The 13852-nt window shown below is 38.6% G+C and overlaps 1 protein-coding gene across 7 annotated transcripts in view; it reads left to right on the top strand.

Annotated features, from left to right (window-relative positions):
* LOC107311182 (uncharacterized) overlaps nucleotides 1-13852 on the top strand; it is a 301670-nt gene that overhangs the window by 178785 nt on the left and 109033 nt on the right. Inside the window, exon 11 of one of the 7 annotated variants that reach the window (XM_085543047.1) lies at nucleotides 13680-13798. The exons of the other annotated variants lie outside the window; for them this stretch is intronic. The gene's annotated coding sequence lies outside the window, so the exon portion shown is untranslated. The remainder of the gene's footprint in view (nucleotides 1-13679; nucleotides 13799-13852) is intronic. 7 annotated transcript variants of the gene reach the window in all.

The raw sequence follows: 13852 nt of genomic DNA, 5'->3' as shown, positions 1-13852 counted from the left end.
GTGCACTTGGTTTTGAGACTGTGACAGAAACTGTTGTTCGGTCTCCCTGTAGGATGCCATGTTTGCTTCATTTGTGCAGAAAGCTTTTCATAACTGTCCCATGTCTGGAGCACTCAGGAATAAATATGCTTCCTCTCTTTGAATAATGGCTGAACTCCCAGTGGAAGAGGATGTATTTAAATAACCACGTTGCCATGTGGAGTATCTCATGACTTCAATCCTCAGAGTCCCTGAGCTATCTGAACGCGTATTTATAATCAGCCTGGTGAGCACTCTCTCTGGCTATTTATCAGCTGTGAGGCTGTGTTTCCATTTCACAAGTGTAATTCTATAATTTAAGAAGATTGTATGTTTTGTCATTAGGAAATTTATTTATGCATTTTTCTCCGAGAATGGAAAGTTCCCAGTGTAGGACAAACAGCCTCCTTTGTGTAATATTATATTTTTTTCCTCTTTCCTTTGCTGTCTTGAAGAATGGTGGAAGATAATATGCTGAGGCATTTAAGAATTTCTGTATCTAGAGCTTGCTTCCATGTTAGTGAATTAAGCTTTTGGCAAGTATTTGCAACTGTGGAATCGTCTGTGCCCACACTGCTTAACTCTCCTACACTCAAATCAGATAAACCCATGATTTTTGGGAGCAGTCTCTGGCATATACTAACTCCCGGGCTATGGTGAGGAATTTGCTGTAACCTAGCACTCTCCTGAATGCTCACTGGCACATACTGAAACTGTGTCAGTGATCTTCTGCCGTTTGAACGGGAAAGGCATTTAGTATTGTTTAATCTACCCGTACAGGTGCAGATCTTGGCTACAGTCAGACTTGTCTGTCTTGGTCAAAACAAAGGGATTAAGTTTCTAAAGTGAGATTCAGATGCTGACATTTCAGTTTAGGTTAGGAGCTCGTAAGGCCACCTTTAACCTTGATGGATTCTGAAAGCCCAGAGAGGCATACAATTTTGGCAATAAGTTCCTTACATTGCTCTATCTTTATTCGGAAGTGATACCATTTCAGCAAGACAGAGTGTCCTGGCACTAAAGCATCATTAGAAGTCAGAAAGTGGCTTTCTTAGTTGACATTTCCTGAAGGACTGGGTTTGGTAGGTCTGTTTGTGGGAGCACAGGAGCCAGCATCTACAGCTACTTTTCTTCAGAATTCTGGGTTGTGATGATAGTGAAACCGTTAGCTGTGTTGGAGTTCTGAAATGATCAAAGCCACATCTTTCACCTCAGATAAGAACTTCCAAAGCCTGTTGTTGCCTGTGTCCTGCAGAAGCCTTCTGTATTCTGGGCTGAAGATAAGGTGAATGGTAATATTAGTACTGGCAGTGTTTAAGAAGCTCTGCACTTTAAAGAAAGGAGGGGATTCCATGTGTGCTTCTCCATTTGGCATTTTGTTCAGCAGGTGTGTACTGTCTGAGGCCTCTGGCTACTGGAGATCCTATTGCTAGGGATGTAGCTGCTTCTATATGGCACAGGAGTTGCTGCCTGGGCTGAGACTATATGTTCCCCTCTTAGAGCAGGTTTCCTGTAGCATAATGTTCACATACAACAGTTCCACTGAAGATGCAAGTATAACTGAGGAAATTGAAGGCAGGTATCCTCAGGTAATGGTTTACCATTTGATTGTCTTCTCCAGAGTAAATTACATAACTGTAAATAAAAGTGGAGCTTTGAAGCTAGGATGCCCTTGTCTGTCTCATCAGAAATTGTGCTAAGAGGAAAAGGAAAGATACATTCTCCACTGATCAGCTCTGCATGAGAATTGTCTACCTGCTGCAGCAGTTGTCTGCATTTCACTTGTCTTGTCAACCAGTCTTGTTCTTACATTTGAGAAATATTCACATCTCATGCTTTCCACAGGGATGCCTTAAAAGGTTCTTTAATTGTGTACTCAATGGTGCAGACATTTGATGTATCTCAGACTTTCCTTTCTATCACAAATGGACAGATAAATTTCTTGAACTTCAGGAATCCTTAGAGGCATGAGATTTCTGTGTCCTGAATATCCCGGGTACAGCTTTCAGGTTGACTAAAAGTTACCTTCTGTCTCTACCCCATTATTTCTCTTTAATTTTTACTGAGGACAGCTGAAGCTACTAATGTCTCCCTGCCTGATAATGAGAATGTACTTTGTCTTGTGGGGCGCTTTTTAAAAATCTAATCTGGGATGTGGAGTAAGTTATAAAATAGAAAAAGAAAAGAATTCACAATGAACAAATAAAAATCTTTTAAAAGCAGCTCCAGGAAATGCAGAAATAAAAAGTTTCAGGGTGGATTTTGTATTCAGAATGTTCCATTGATCAAATCTTGTATACGATTGATGCAATAACTCCATAAGATATCAGAGAACTGAATGCCTTCTTTTTGGAAGCTGTAAAGTGGCTCGTATTGGATAAGCAAAATCAACCCAGAATCAACACTCAGTTTTGAAAGCTTAGATTTACAGTTGTAAAATAAATCTTCCCACTTCTAGAGCATTATTTTATTTGTATGGTAAGGAGGGAGTGCTAATTTAAAACTGTGTAAGACTTAAATATTTTGATAGCAGGAACTAATTTGAAAAGTGAGTCAACCCAAACTTGTTTAGAAAGATGATCAAGCAAAAACATTAAAGCAAAAAATGTATTAAATGAATGTAAAATTATATTTTGATTGCAGTCTATATGGATGTTCAACTAAGGTTAGGTTTATGAACATTTGTGTATAGTAACTTCAATAGTTTGACAGAAACTCAGGTTAAGATTTGAAGCATATTTGCCAGAATAGTGCTTAATGCTCTGTGAAGAAGTATATTCTGCTAGAGTTAAGAACTGAACTCGAAGTTACTGGACTTCTCTGGAAGGAGACAGCAGGCACGAAGCTGTATTCCCCAGGGTGCTGGGGAGCTGGGGCACTGAGGCTCATGAGGAGTGCTGCTGACTCAGGCTCTGCGGGAAGGCACTGAGGAAATCTCTGCCCTTCACATTGCTGCTGAGCATCACATGGGTTTTCCTGACTGGAAAGGAGATGGGGGGGCTGAGGTCATTAGGGAGGAAACAGAACCCAGGACCATTGACCTCGATCTAAACACAATGTAGAGAAAGACAATAAACTCCAGGAGGAAAAACACTGAAGTGATTTACCTAGGAGGAAGTGAGAATATTAAATTCTTTCAAGTAACTTCAGGAGGTGTAGTAGAGGAAATCTATTAAAAACACACAGGGAAAGCAGCTGTCTGTAGCCAGAGAGCCATGTGACATGCTGAAGTGGTGGTTGCCTGCTACATAACTCATACTTTACAAATGATTGAATCTGTGAACACTGTGGGATTATTGAAATGGTGCGTTCACACTGCTTTTCTGTGTCTAGAAAAGTAGAAAGGTTAGAAACTGTCGTAAATTCATCCTCATTTATCTCTTCATCTCAATGTACATTCCACATAACGAAATTGTAAATCCATTTCTCCAGCACTAACAAAGATGTGGGTCATAGTGACACGTGATGTTTATCATTTCCTCAGAGATCTGCTTTGTCCATTTCAGCTGCTACTACCTTTCTTTCTCTCTTCCATATATCCAAAAATATGCTGTGTTTAAAATGCAGACTAGAACTGTAATGATGAGAGTTGCCAAAGAATTTGCTCTTTTCCTTTTCTGGACAGTTTCCATAAGTTTGTCACCATGGCTGTAGGCATTTGCAAGACTTCTGTTCTTGCTGCTTTTCCTTACCAGGGTGTGAGAAGATTGTTGTGTGATAAATGAGAAATTGGCTGGAAAGTCAGTTTGAACCTCTGAACAAGTTATAAATAGAAACTTACAGTATATCTCCCTCTAAATAGAAATTCCTTGATTTTATTCATTACAGTATTATGTTACATCGAGTCTGGTTTCCATATACCAGAAGTGTACATCATATCCTTAACACATCCTTAAGTTCTTGCGCACAGAGATCGATTAACATACATCATGAGTAATTCTTATATTCTAACCGTGCCTGGCTGACTGACAGCACCTTTGCATACTGAGGAGACGGAACACCAGAATTTAGGTCTCTTAAAGGAAGAATGTCCCATCTGCTGCTGCTAATCAAATAATGAAAAGTACTCTCCAATCTCTTAAATTTGGTAACTTTGTAGGCTGTACCCCAGACTAAAACTTAACATGTTTGAATCTTTCTAGCTTTGATGCTGTTGAACCAACCAGCAATGAGAGTAGTTACACATTTTGTTGAACTCTTGTTCCTCCTGCAGCACTGAAGCTATGTTCAGGGCACCTAGTTCTTTTTGTTGTAACTGAAAGAATTCCTGAGTGTAGGAGTGATTCTGGGAAAGCAGCAATCACTACCAGTAAAAGAGATTGATTTATGTGGACAATTGTTTCTCTTATATTTTGTTTCCAATCCTTTTAATTTAGGAAGATCTAGATATCAAATGCATAGGAATTTTGTGACAAGGGGTTTGGATTCAGTCTTACTGTGGATTTAATCTGTTCACTGCCCTTTAAATGCCCTTAGAATTGATATTGTCAGCTGGTGTCCAACAAGTTGGTAGAGTCCAGTAAGTGACTAAACCTGACTTTCATAAAGCCATTATGTGAAGTGTGAAGGTATTACCAATTTAAATGTCTTTTAAAAGTTATATTATTATTATAAAAGTTAATTATTCTTCAGAGAATATAGTTGTTTTTCACCTCTGAGTGATGTTGATTCTGAATCCTCATCCAAATGAATGGTAACTACTAGGAATACTGTTGTAATTGTATATAAATAGGGTTGAGAAATTTCTACAGCTGTTTGCATTCAGGTTCATAGACCTGTAGTTTCACATTTTTCTGGTGTGCTCTGGCAGCACTTGCTATCTAAGTGAGTCTGCATCAGCTGACAACAGAATTCTCAGAAGCAGACAGCAGACCTGTGACCACATGCTGTAGCTAATGGACCAAAGACCCAAACCCTACAGAAGACCCATTGACTTATGGCATCTTGGTGAAGTGAGCTTGAGCAGAAGGGTGTGATGAGGATAAATGAGGTTACCTTTGGGAAGCTTATGTTGCATCAGGCCAGGTGCCCTACAGTAGGATCTGGGTGGATACAGGGGGAACACATGATCAGAAGACTGAAAAAACAAATCAGTGTATGCAGGGCATTTTTGCATGCTATCAGTTGGTTATCTTCTTTTAGTAAGCAAGCAAGAGGAGCTACATGCTAAGTCTCCTACTCCCTTTACCATTCACGTGTGTTGGCATTTCCAGTTGTATGTGTAGAAATATATAACCCTAATCTGTAACTTGTAACTCTCAATTTGCTCTCTGTTTCAACTGGTGAAAGAAGAGCAATATTGGAGGTAAATTCTGAAGAAGATAAAAGCAAAATAAACAAGCCATAGACAAAAAGTAAGCTAAGAAATTTGTGTGGCAGGGCTGAAAAGCAGAGCCACAGTGGTGGTCTAGGTAGTGTGCTTTCCAGTTTTGTTTCATCCTTCTTAAAACCACTGGCACAGTTGAATAGACAGTGTGGAGAGCAAATGCAGCTTTACTTTTGATTTGTGCAACTTTCTTCCTTTGGATAATCTAAAATTAGGTAGTCTGGTCTCAACTGAAGATGTTCATACTTTAAATCAATCATAGCTACGCATGTATAATAAATGTCCTGCCACCATGGAGCAGCATGGTGGCACTGGCACTTGCTGCAGGTTGTTTGGTCTGTTAATAGACAGGAGAAGGGTGGGAAGTACATGGGGAATTATTAGAATGTATCTGAAGAGGAATGGCTTATAAAGACTTGCAATAAATAATAATTGCACAAGGTGATATTCATTTTAATGAATGCTTTACTGGTTTCTTTTCCCTGGTGGGAAGAAAGTCCCTCAGTCTTCTTAATATAGGCACAGAATGAGCTCACTGTGCTGCGGCTGTCTCTCTTCATCACTTCATGTTCTTCTCAGCTATCCCTTGTTACTGGCTACCAGTTCTTCACTCTGCCTCCATCTGTGAGGGCAAAGTTTACATTGTCTTCATAACCTGTTGTTTGTTTTCCTTGGTTGGGGCAAGGCTTTGCAAGGCACAACGTGAACTGTGTCCATACCCTACCTACTGGATTGCCCCAGGCAGCAGGGAGAATGATCCTGCAGCTGGGAGGACTGGGAGTAGAAGACTCAAAGTTGCGTCTGCAGTAAGGCAGTGCTACAAGTTATCTTGGTAGTACAATGAAGATTAGCTGGATAACTTTTAAAACTATCATCAAAGACAGGCTTCAGACAAGTTTGCAGAGAAGCAATGTATCCACAAGGCATACGTTATCAGGCTCTCCCTGTGGCTCATCTTTGTCCATAGATTCTTTCTTTGCTAGATGCAGGTTTCCATTTCTTTCTTCCTATTTCCCACCTCCCCCACCTCACCCCCCCACCCCCTTTTTTTCCTTCTAAATTTTCTGGTGGTACCTTTCCTGATGAAAAACAACTTCATGTTCTGCACTACAGATCTAACAAATTCCATAATATCACAAAACCAAAATAGTGGTTCTCTATCAAAGCACTTTGTGTTCAAGTTCCATCCTACTGAGAGATTATGCCTAAGCATCTTAAAATGGTTAAGAGCTGTATTTTTAACTGGAGTTAAAATATTTCCTAAAGAAACCTAGAATCTGGGATGGAGTCCAGATGTACATTTGAGATGACTAAAATGGAAAGTCCTGGCTGTTTTATTAGGCGTGCCATTCAGAGTGCAAAACGAAGTGTGAGCAAAGAAAGGATGTTGGCATGGCAACAGCAAGTATAATTTAATGTAACAGGTTTCGATTCTGATCTGAGAAGGGAGCCATTTGTCCTAAGAGTCAGCTTGCAGCCCATAAAAGTTTTAAAACAGAGCAACTCATCTTCACTAAAGGCCAGCAACTGGAGAGATGGATAACTCCGAGCTCTTTGGCCAACAAAAGAATCTAATTATTCTACTGGTTGTTGTTCTGGCGTAGATGTGTAAAAAGTAATTGCTTCAATTGCAAGTAATCTCTTATGCACAGATGCTCTCTGTTATTTTCAATAAGATATGTGATGTTTGTTTAAAAAAGAAAAAAGAAAGAAGTAGAAATAAAAAAAGAAAAAAAGAAAAAAAAAAGAAAAAAAGAAAAAGAAAGAAAGAAAAAAAGACATAAGAGCTTTGCAGAAAATGCTCTAGGTGTTAATTACCATGTAACTAAAATCCCAAATCTGCAATTAATCTACTGGATCTTATTGTAGCTCAGAAATGTGTCTGTATGTGTTCACTACTTGTTATAGCTATCCAACTGAAAAGACTAAGAGAAGAAATGAGCATGTGAAAGAAAGCTGTTTTCTAGATTAGTTTACTGAGACATGAACCGATGGCAGATAGTTTAAACTGCACATGTGACACCAGGTATTTGGATTTGAATGACGTGTTCATTTTCCTTTCGAGATTAGCTGCTCTGGATTTCTGAGAGAGAAGCTGGCTGCACAAGCCTCAAAATCATTTGACTTTCATTCCATCTGCTACCACCTCATCTGTCTCCATGGGAAGAAGTAAATTTATCGGAGTTAATGAAGTAATTAACCACTTTTTTGTTTTTTTTAAACAAACATCACATATTTTATTGAAAGTAACAGAGAGCATCTGTGCATAATAGATTAAGCACCAGAAATAGTGAGAATAATTTTGATCTTGCTTCTTGCTAGAATGGCAATTCATGTTCTGGAATGAAAAGTGACTGAGAGGACTTGGGGCATTCCACTGGAAGGCAGGCAAAGCTTAGGCATCTGTGTGTGCTCATAGCCTGAGGATCCTCCTATTGTTCTTACCTCATTGTTTGCAGGTGTCTTCACAGAACAGCAGGCAAAGTGATTTGTGTTAATAATCTGTGTATTCACTGAAGACCATAAAATCTTCCACTGTAGATGCCTGTGAAGTAGAACTTTCCCCATTTTCTGACACACCATGCCATGCTCTTTTCTTTCCTTCTTTCGTTCTTTTCTTTCTATTTAGAGTATACCATATAGTGCCTCCTTTGGAGGAACAGTGTAGTAGTTATCATCTTGCCACTTTCCTCAGAGTGACTAGATTAACAATAGCTTATGGGGTATCCTGAGCTAGGGAATTTAAATGTTGTTACCATTTATAGTTTCCCTCTCTGTCCTATAACGTACCTTCCCATTAGCTAAAAGTGCCATTGCAGGAAATTGCCTGCAAGTTTATGTTTTGATGTGAGAAGGAAAGAAAGCAGTTGCTTTATTCCACTGTAACAATATCATACTTAAAAAGAAGTAGGTATGTCTTTCCTTTATCTGTCAATTCTTTTCCATTTATCATTCAGTGATATAACATCTTCAGAAAGTTTGTGCAGGCCACTGCATCTCATCATTTTACAGGAAGTCTGTAATGAGCTAATAGGGAGAGGGAAGCAATGGCAATAAATTGCCTAGTGGTGCTACTTGCTAAATTTTATTAGACAGATGCTAGAATATTAGCCATATTAATTAATCATGGGTAAGTGGAAAGATGTTTGCCTGCTATCCGCAGGGCTAATAGTTGTACTAAGATTTTATTTTATTTTTTTATTTTGTGCCATTTCTTTTCCCGACTGGATAAATCCTTCTGCTCTGGAACAGAAGAGTTAACAGTTCTGAACGCCATGTCTACTCTGAACATCCCTTAAAGGCCTCAGTAGTTTTGATTCATGGATTGAGAGTTTTACTTGCTTCTGTTCCATGTTAATTGAATTTAGAAATTCATATACATCTAGTAAAACAATAGCACAAGTAGGTGGGTTTGATCTCAGTCTCCAGTGTATTTTCTCTTACTCTGTATTTTTCACCTTTTTATTTTGTGAATTCAGGAAGAAAAATGTTATATTTTTACATGAAGTACTTTTAATCCAGAATGAATGAGATTCTTGGGGGGAAGAAATCTGGCAGTTGTAGCTCTGGGTAAATGTGGAAGAGGATGACACCACTGATGAACAGTTTCTTGCAGAGAGAGCATAAAATAGCACCAGAAGTGGAGTTTTAGAGTAGGACCAGAGGAGGACAAAGGATGATCATCACCTCCCCTGTGAAGAGAGGTTGAGCAAACTGGGCTTGTTTAGCCAACAGAAGAGAAAGATCCAGGGAGACCTTACAGTGAGCTTCCAGTATCTAAATGCAGCTTTTAAACAAGATGGAAACCCACGCATTATGTGGTCAGATAGTTAAAGGGCAAGGCGGAACGTTTTTAAACTAAAAGAGGGGTGATTTAAATTAGATATGAGGAGAAAATTCTTCAGTGTGAGGGTGGTGAACCAGTGGAACATGCTGCCCAGAGAAGCTGTGGATTCCCCATCCCTGGAAGTGTTCATGGCTGGGTTAGATGGAGCCCCGGGCAACCTGACATGGTGAGTAGCAATCCTGCCTGTAGAGAAGGAGTGGAACTTGATCATGGGTGTCAAATCTTTTGACTTGCTTGAGTCCTACTGCATGAACAGGATTTGTCTTGATTAATTCTTGTTATTCTTTATTGATTCACATTAATTGAAAAAGTGATCTACAAATTGATATTTATTCTCATGTGGCTTATTATGAACAGTTCACTTTTTCTCTTTTTTCACCTATCAAAAGCAGAGAAATCCCACACCTGGGAACAGAGTTTCTCCAGTGATAGGATTAATGGGGCTTTGGAGAGTTGAAATTTAAATCAGTTGTCCTGTTTTAAAGTGTCTTTGTTTTTCATTTTGCATAGTCTAACAATTCCACATCTTTATTTTCAAGGGCAAGCCTGTTGGGTTCTTACATCTGAGTGCATCCTAGTCTTCCACATGACTTCACTTCAGATGAAAAATAGATCACGTATCTTAGTAAAAAATCTGGTCAGAGATGTGCTACTTCACTTTTAACTAGATTTTAATTTGACAGATGTATATTTAGATAGGCTGTATCATCTGACTGATGCACAAAACATATATTCCTCTGTAGAGACCACATATCTTCTGTACCCTTTCTATCCCATTTATGCACTTCTACAGATTCTGCTGGCTATTCAAAAGATATCTATATGAAAATTATGACAACAGATTTTTTTTTAATTTTTTTTTTTAATAACCAGAACATGGCATGACTGGAGCAAATCAAGAATGCTTCAAGCCCTGTGTGCCAGATCTCCTTGACAAGAGCAGGTGGTTGAAGAGTCAACAATATGACATAAGTGCTTTGAGTGTGATCTGAATGAGCATAATTGATTCACTACCTCATGATATCCATACACTTTATGGGGGCCTTTATTTCAGTGAATGGCACATTGAGACATAAATCAACAGCACAGGGAGATGTTTCTGCTAGTGCTGACCAATGAGATACACCATTTATGCACGAGATATGCAGTTCCGTATTCACTCAAGACTTGTTAAGATGCTGCCTTCTTTAATGTTGACATTTAGGAATATGTTTTGATGCAAAAGGATTCAAAAGTACTTTTTTTTGTTTGCATAAAATTAAATAGTACCTTGAGAGTCCTGATTTTCAGTTGCATATTGTATAATAAAATCACCAAAATGCATCAGAAAAATTGTGACATGAATACCCTGTATATTTATAGGCATCTAGAACACAGCATGCAGACAGGGAATAGCAAATAATCTGACAGGAGGAAATTATGACAAAGTGAACTAACTTCCTGCTATGACAAGGTAACAAGTTTACAAACACAGGGGATGCACTGCTCCAATATTACTTATGACTTGGCACTCTCTTGAATGATATTCTCATAGGAAAGCTGAAGAAGCAATCTTGTTCAGTCTTCAGAGTAAATGCAAACCTAAATGAAAAGTGCATCTTGGAGAATATTTGCCTAATATTATTGTTTAATTGAAATGTATTGTGAATTTTCTGTGGTGAGCTGGTCTTGATTAAATGTTTTTAAATATTCTCATGAATTATCTGGATGAGAGAATAATATGATATGCAGTAAATTTGCATATGACAGGAGATGGGGAATTCTGAACATGTGGGAAGCAGAATTAGAATCCCAAATGGTCTTGACAAATTGGAGAGATCATCTGAAAAAAACAGGATTAAGTCCAATAGGGACAAATGCAAAGTGGTAGGCAGAAATAATTGATTGCACAAATACAGGATAGGGTAACACATGGATGTCCAACCTTTTGGCTTGCTTGGGCCCCACTGCATGAACAGGATTTGTCTTGGTCTGCTTAGATATAAGGCACTCTTAAAATTATTCCTCTTAATTATTTCCATGGAAGCTACAACAGATACTGTGAGCACAGTGCCTCTGTGTGCCATAGCAAATTCTAAGCTACCAAACATGTTTCAGCATAGTCACCACCATTAGCTATACATTTTTTCCTACTACAAACAAGAGCCCACATGCCATCCATATTCGTCTAAACCTGCACCACTTAAGGTGACCCACACTTACTTTCATCACTTCTGAAACGTGCTGCCCATGGCCTCACTGTGCTAACACCTACTGTTTGGTGTCCATAGAAGTTCACGGAGCATCAGCAAATGTCAGTGGGTGCAATTTACATAGTTTTATTTCAAGACTGGAATAGGTTTTGCAACATTTGCTTATCTTGAATAGCGGCTAACTCCATGAGGAGAGTTACTGTGTTACAGGAAAAATTCTTAGTCAGCAAGAACAATGCTAACCTGCATATAAGGACTACATTGGGAGAAATTGTTTGACATTCTTGCTGTGTGAATTCTTTTGCCAAACTTAAACTGACTTGTACCTGGAAGTATTTTAACATCAGTATTTCAGGTTAGAACAAGTATAATAAAAGAAATAACAACTTCTGAAATGAGTTGAATGTGAATATTCAATATAATCAGTACTTTCTCATTGGCCTATGGAAAAATTTGGGAAAAAAAGATGACTGACTCTTGTCACATTAATACATACTCCTGTTGTGTATGGTTGCATCAATCTCAGAATCTGGTGGCTATAAGAGATGCTTGCAGAGCACTGCATGCTTTGGCATTGTGCACTGTGCCCATGACCTGAAGCTCAGCATCCTTCCCAGTGGAATGGTAGAAATTAGTTGCACAAAGCTGTGCACTTGTTTTTTACCATCCAGGCTATGTTGTACATTATCATCTCAGGACATGTGCAATGTAAATGGAGAGACCAAGTGGCCAAGGAGCAAATTGTACAAATTCGATTCCTGTGCCTACCCAGAATTCTCTCTTTTGGTAGGAACTTGATGTTCTGAAGTGTTATGTGTGACCAAGCCATCTGTTTAGGCCAGAAATTATATGCTTCAAGAAAGCAGTGGGACAGAAATATTTACCCTTTACAGAAATATAAATATTTCTGAATATGTAGCATTCAGGAGAATGCTTTAGACTTCTCTGTTCCTTGGTGTCTGTGGTAAATCTTTTGTATGCTGCTTCCTTCCAGCTTTATGTACCACATGGTACCAAATTACTGTAGCAGAGATTGGGAAACCTCTGTTTAGCAGGTCTGGTTTATGGTTATGCTAAAAATAGAGGTGAAATGTGTAACTCATTTCAAGAACAATTTCTTCGCTGAGATCACAGGATCATTTGAAGCTGTCCAAACACTTAAGGTGAGTGTCCAGATAGTCTGGATATTTTTTAAAGAAGTTTGGAAGTGGGACAGCTTATTCATTGTAGATGATTCATATCTTTATGTCCTAGTTTGAAGTGGTTCACCACACAGCAATCATGACTCCAGAGATGCCAGGTGATCATCAGACAGTACTTATACCTATAAGATGATTTGACTTTTTCCAGCTTTCTGGAATTTTTATAATGTACTGGCATCTCCCCCAAGCACAAACAATTTAGTTTCAAGAACAAGCATAAGGAAACTCTTTACAAAGCAATTAATATTTTGAGTTCCTCAATAGACAAAGCTCTTGAAGCCAAAGCTCTGAAGACTAAAGTGTAGAGATTCTACCCCTCTCATGGACTCTTAAAGCACTTTTCCATATTCTTTTGTAAAGGTTTTATCTTTTGCAGTTATAATCTTATTGTCTAGACAGCAGTAAGTAGCTGGCATACCTTTTGGTCAAGAATGGTGTGGTTAAATCTTTCAGATAAATATAGCTGGATATTTAAATACAAAAATAAATGTCTAAAGCTCTACTTATTAGTAGCATCTGTCTCGTGCTTGATGTGTACTTCTCAGAAATATTCTAATACCTACAGAGGCTATATTTAAGCAACCTTGCTTCTGCTTTGGTGATCACATGTCATGCCATGCCTATATTGTTGATTTTGTTGCTAAGCCCCACTGTGAGTTCTGGTTTCCAATGTTTCAGGTTACATGTTTAAATCTGGCCTTCCAACTGTTTCACACTATCCTGCATGTCCTCGTCTACCAAAGCTGATACTCTGGAGGCCCTCTCTTTCCACACTGGTCCACATTGGCATGAAAAATTGAGTGGAAGGAGGAGTTAGGATTACAGATTTTTTGTTTATGATGGTTATTGACTTTCCACTTCGGAAATGTCACTAAGGGGAAGCCTTAGGAATCATATATTGGGAGTATGTGGTCAGCAGATTGGCTTCTGCTGCCTTTCCCCATTCCTGGAGAATTTCATGTGCTCTGAAGGAAGAAAAAAAAAGGAAAAAATAAAGCATGGAAAATACAAACCTGACAGACATCAAAGCTGAGAAACTGAAGAAGACTTTGTAATTATTTTCTTTAAGTGTTCTATTTGATGTTTTTCTTTAGGACAAATAAAGAAAAAATTGATCTTATGCACTTTGGAGGATTACATTTAGGTCCGTTTGCGTTGCTGGAAGAGAGCTCTGTACACCTGTGAGGTTTCAAGTAACTTACAATATAAAGCGGTCAGTGACATACATGGGACTTGGGCTATCCCAGTTAAATTCTGTGCATGATGA

The sequence above is a fragment of the Coturnix japonica genome, chromosome 3 (assembly GCF_054131305.1).
Source record: "Coturnix japonica strain WE chromosome 3, WE-NBRP24, whole genome shotgun sequence".
NCBI classification, from domain to species: domain Eukaryota; kingdom Metazoa; phylum Chordata; class Aves; order Galliformes; family Phasianidae; genus Coturnix; species Coturnix japonica.
Note: the sequence above shows the minus strand (reverse complement) of the source record. Positions and strands in the feature narration are given on the sequence as shown.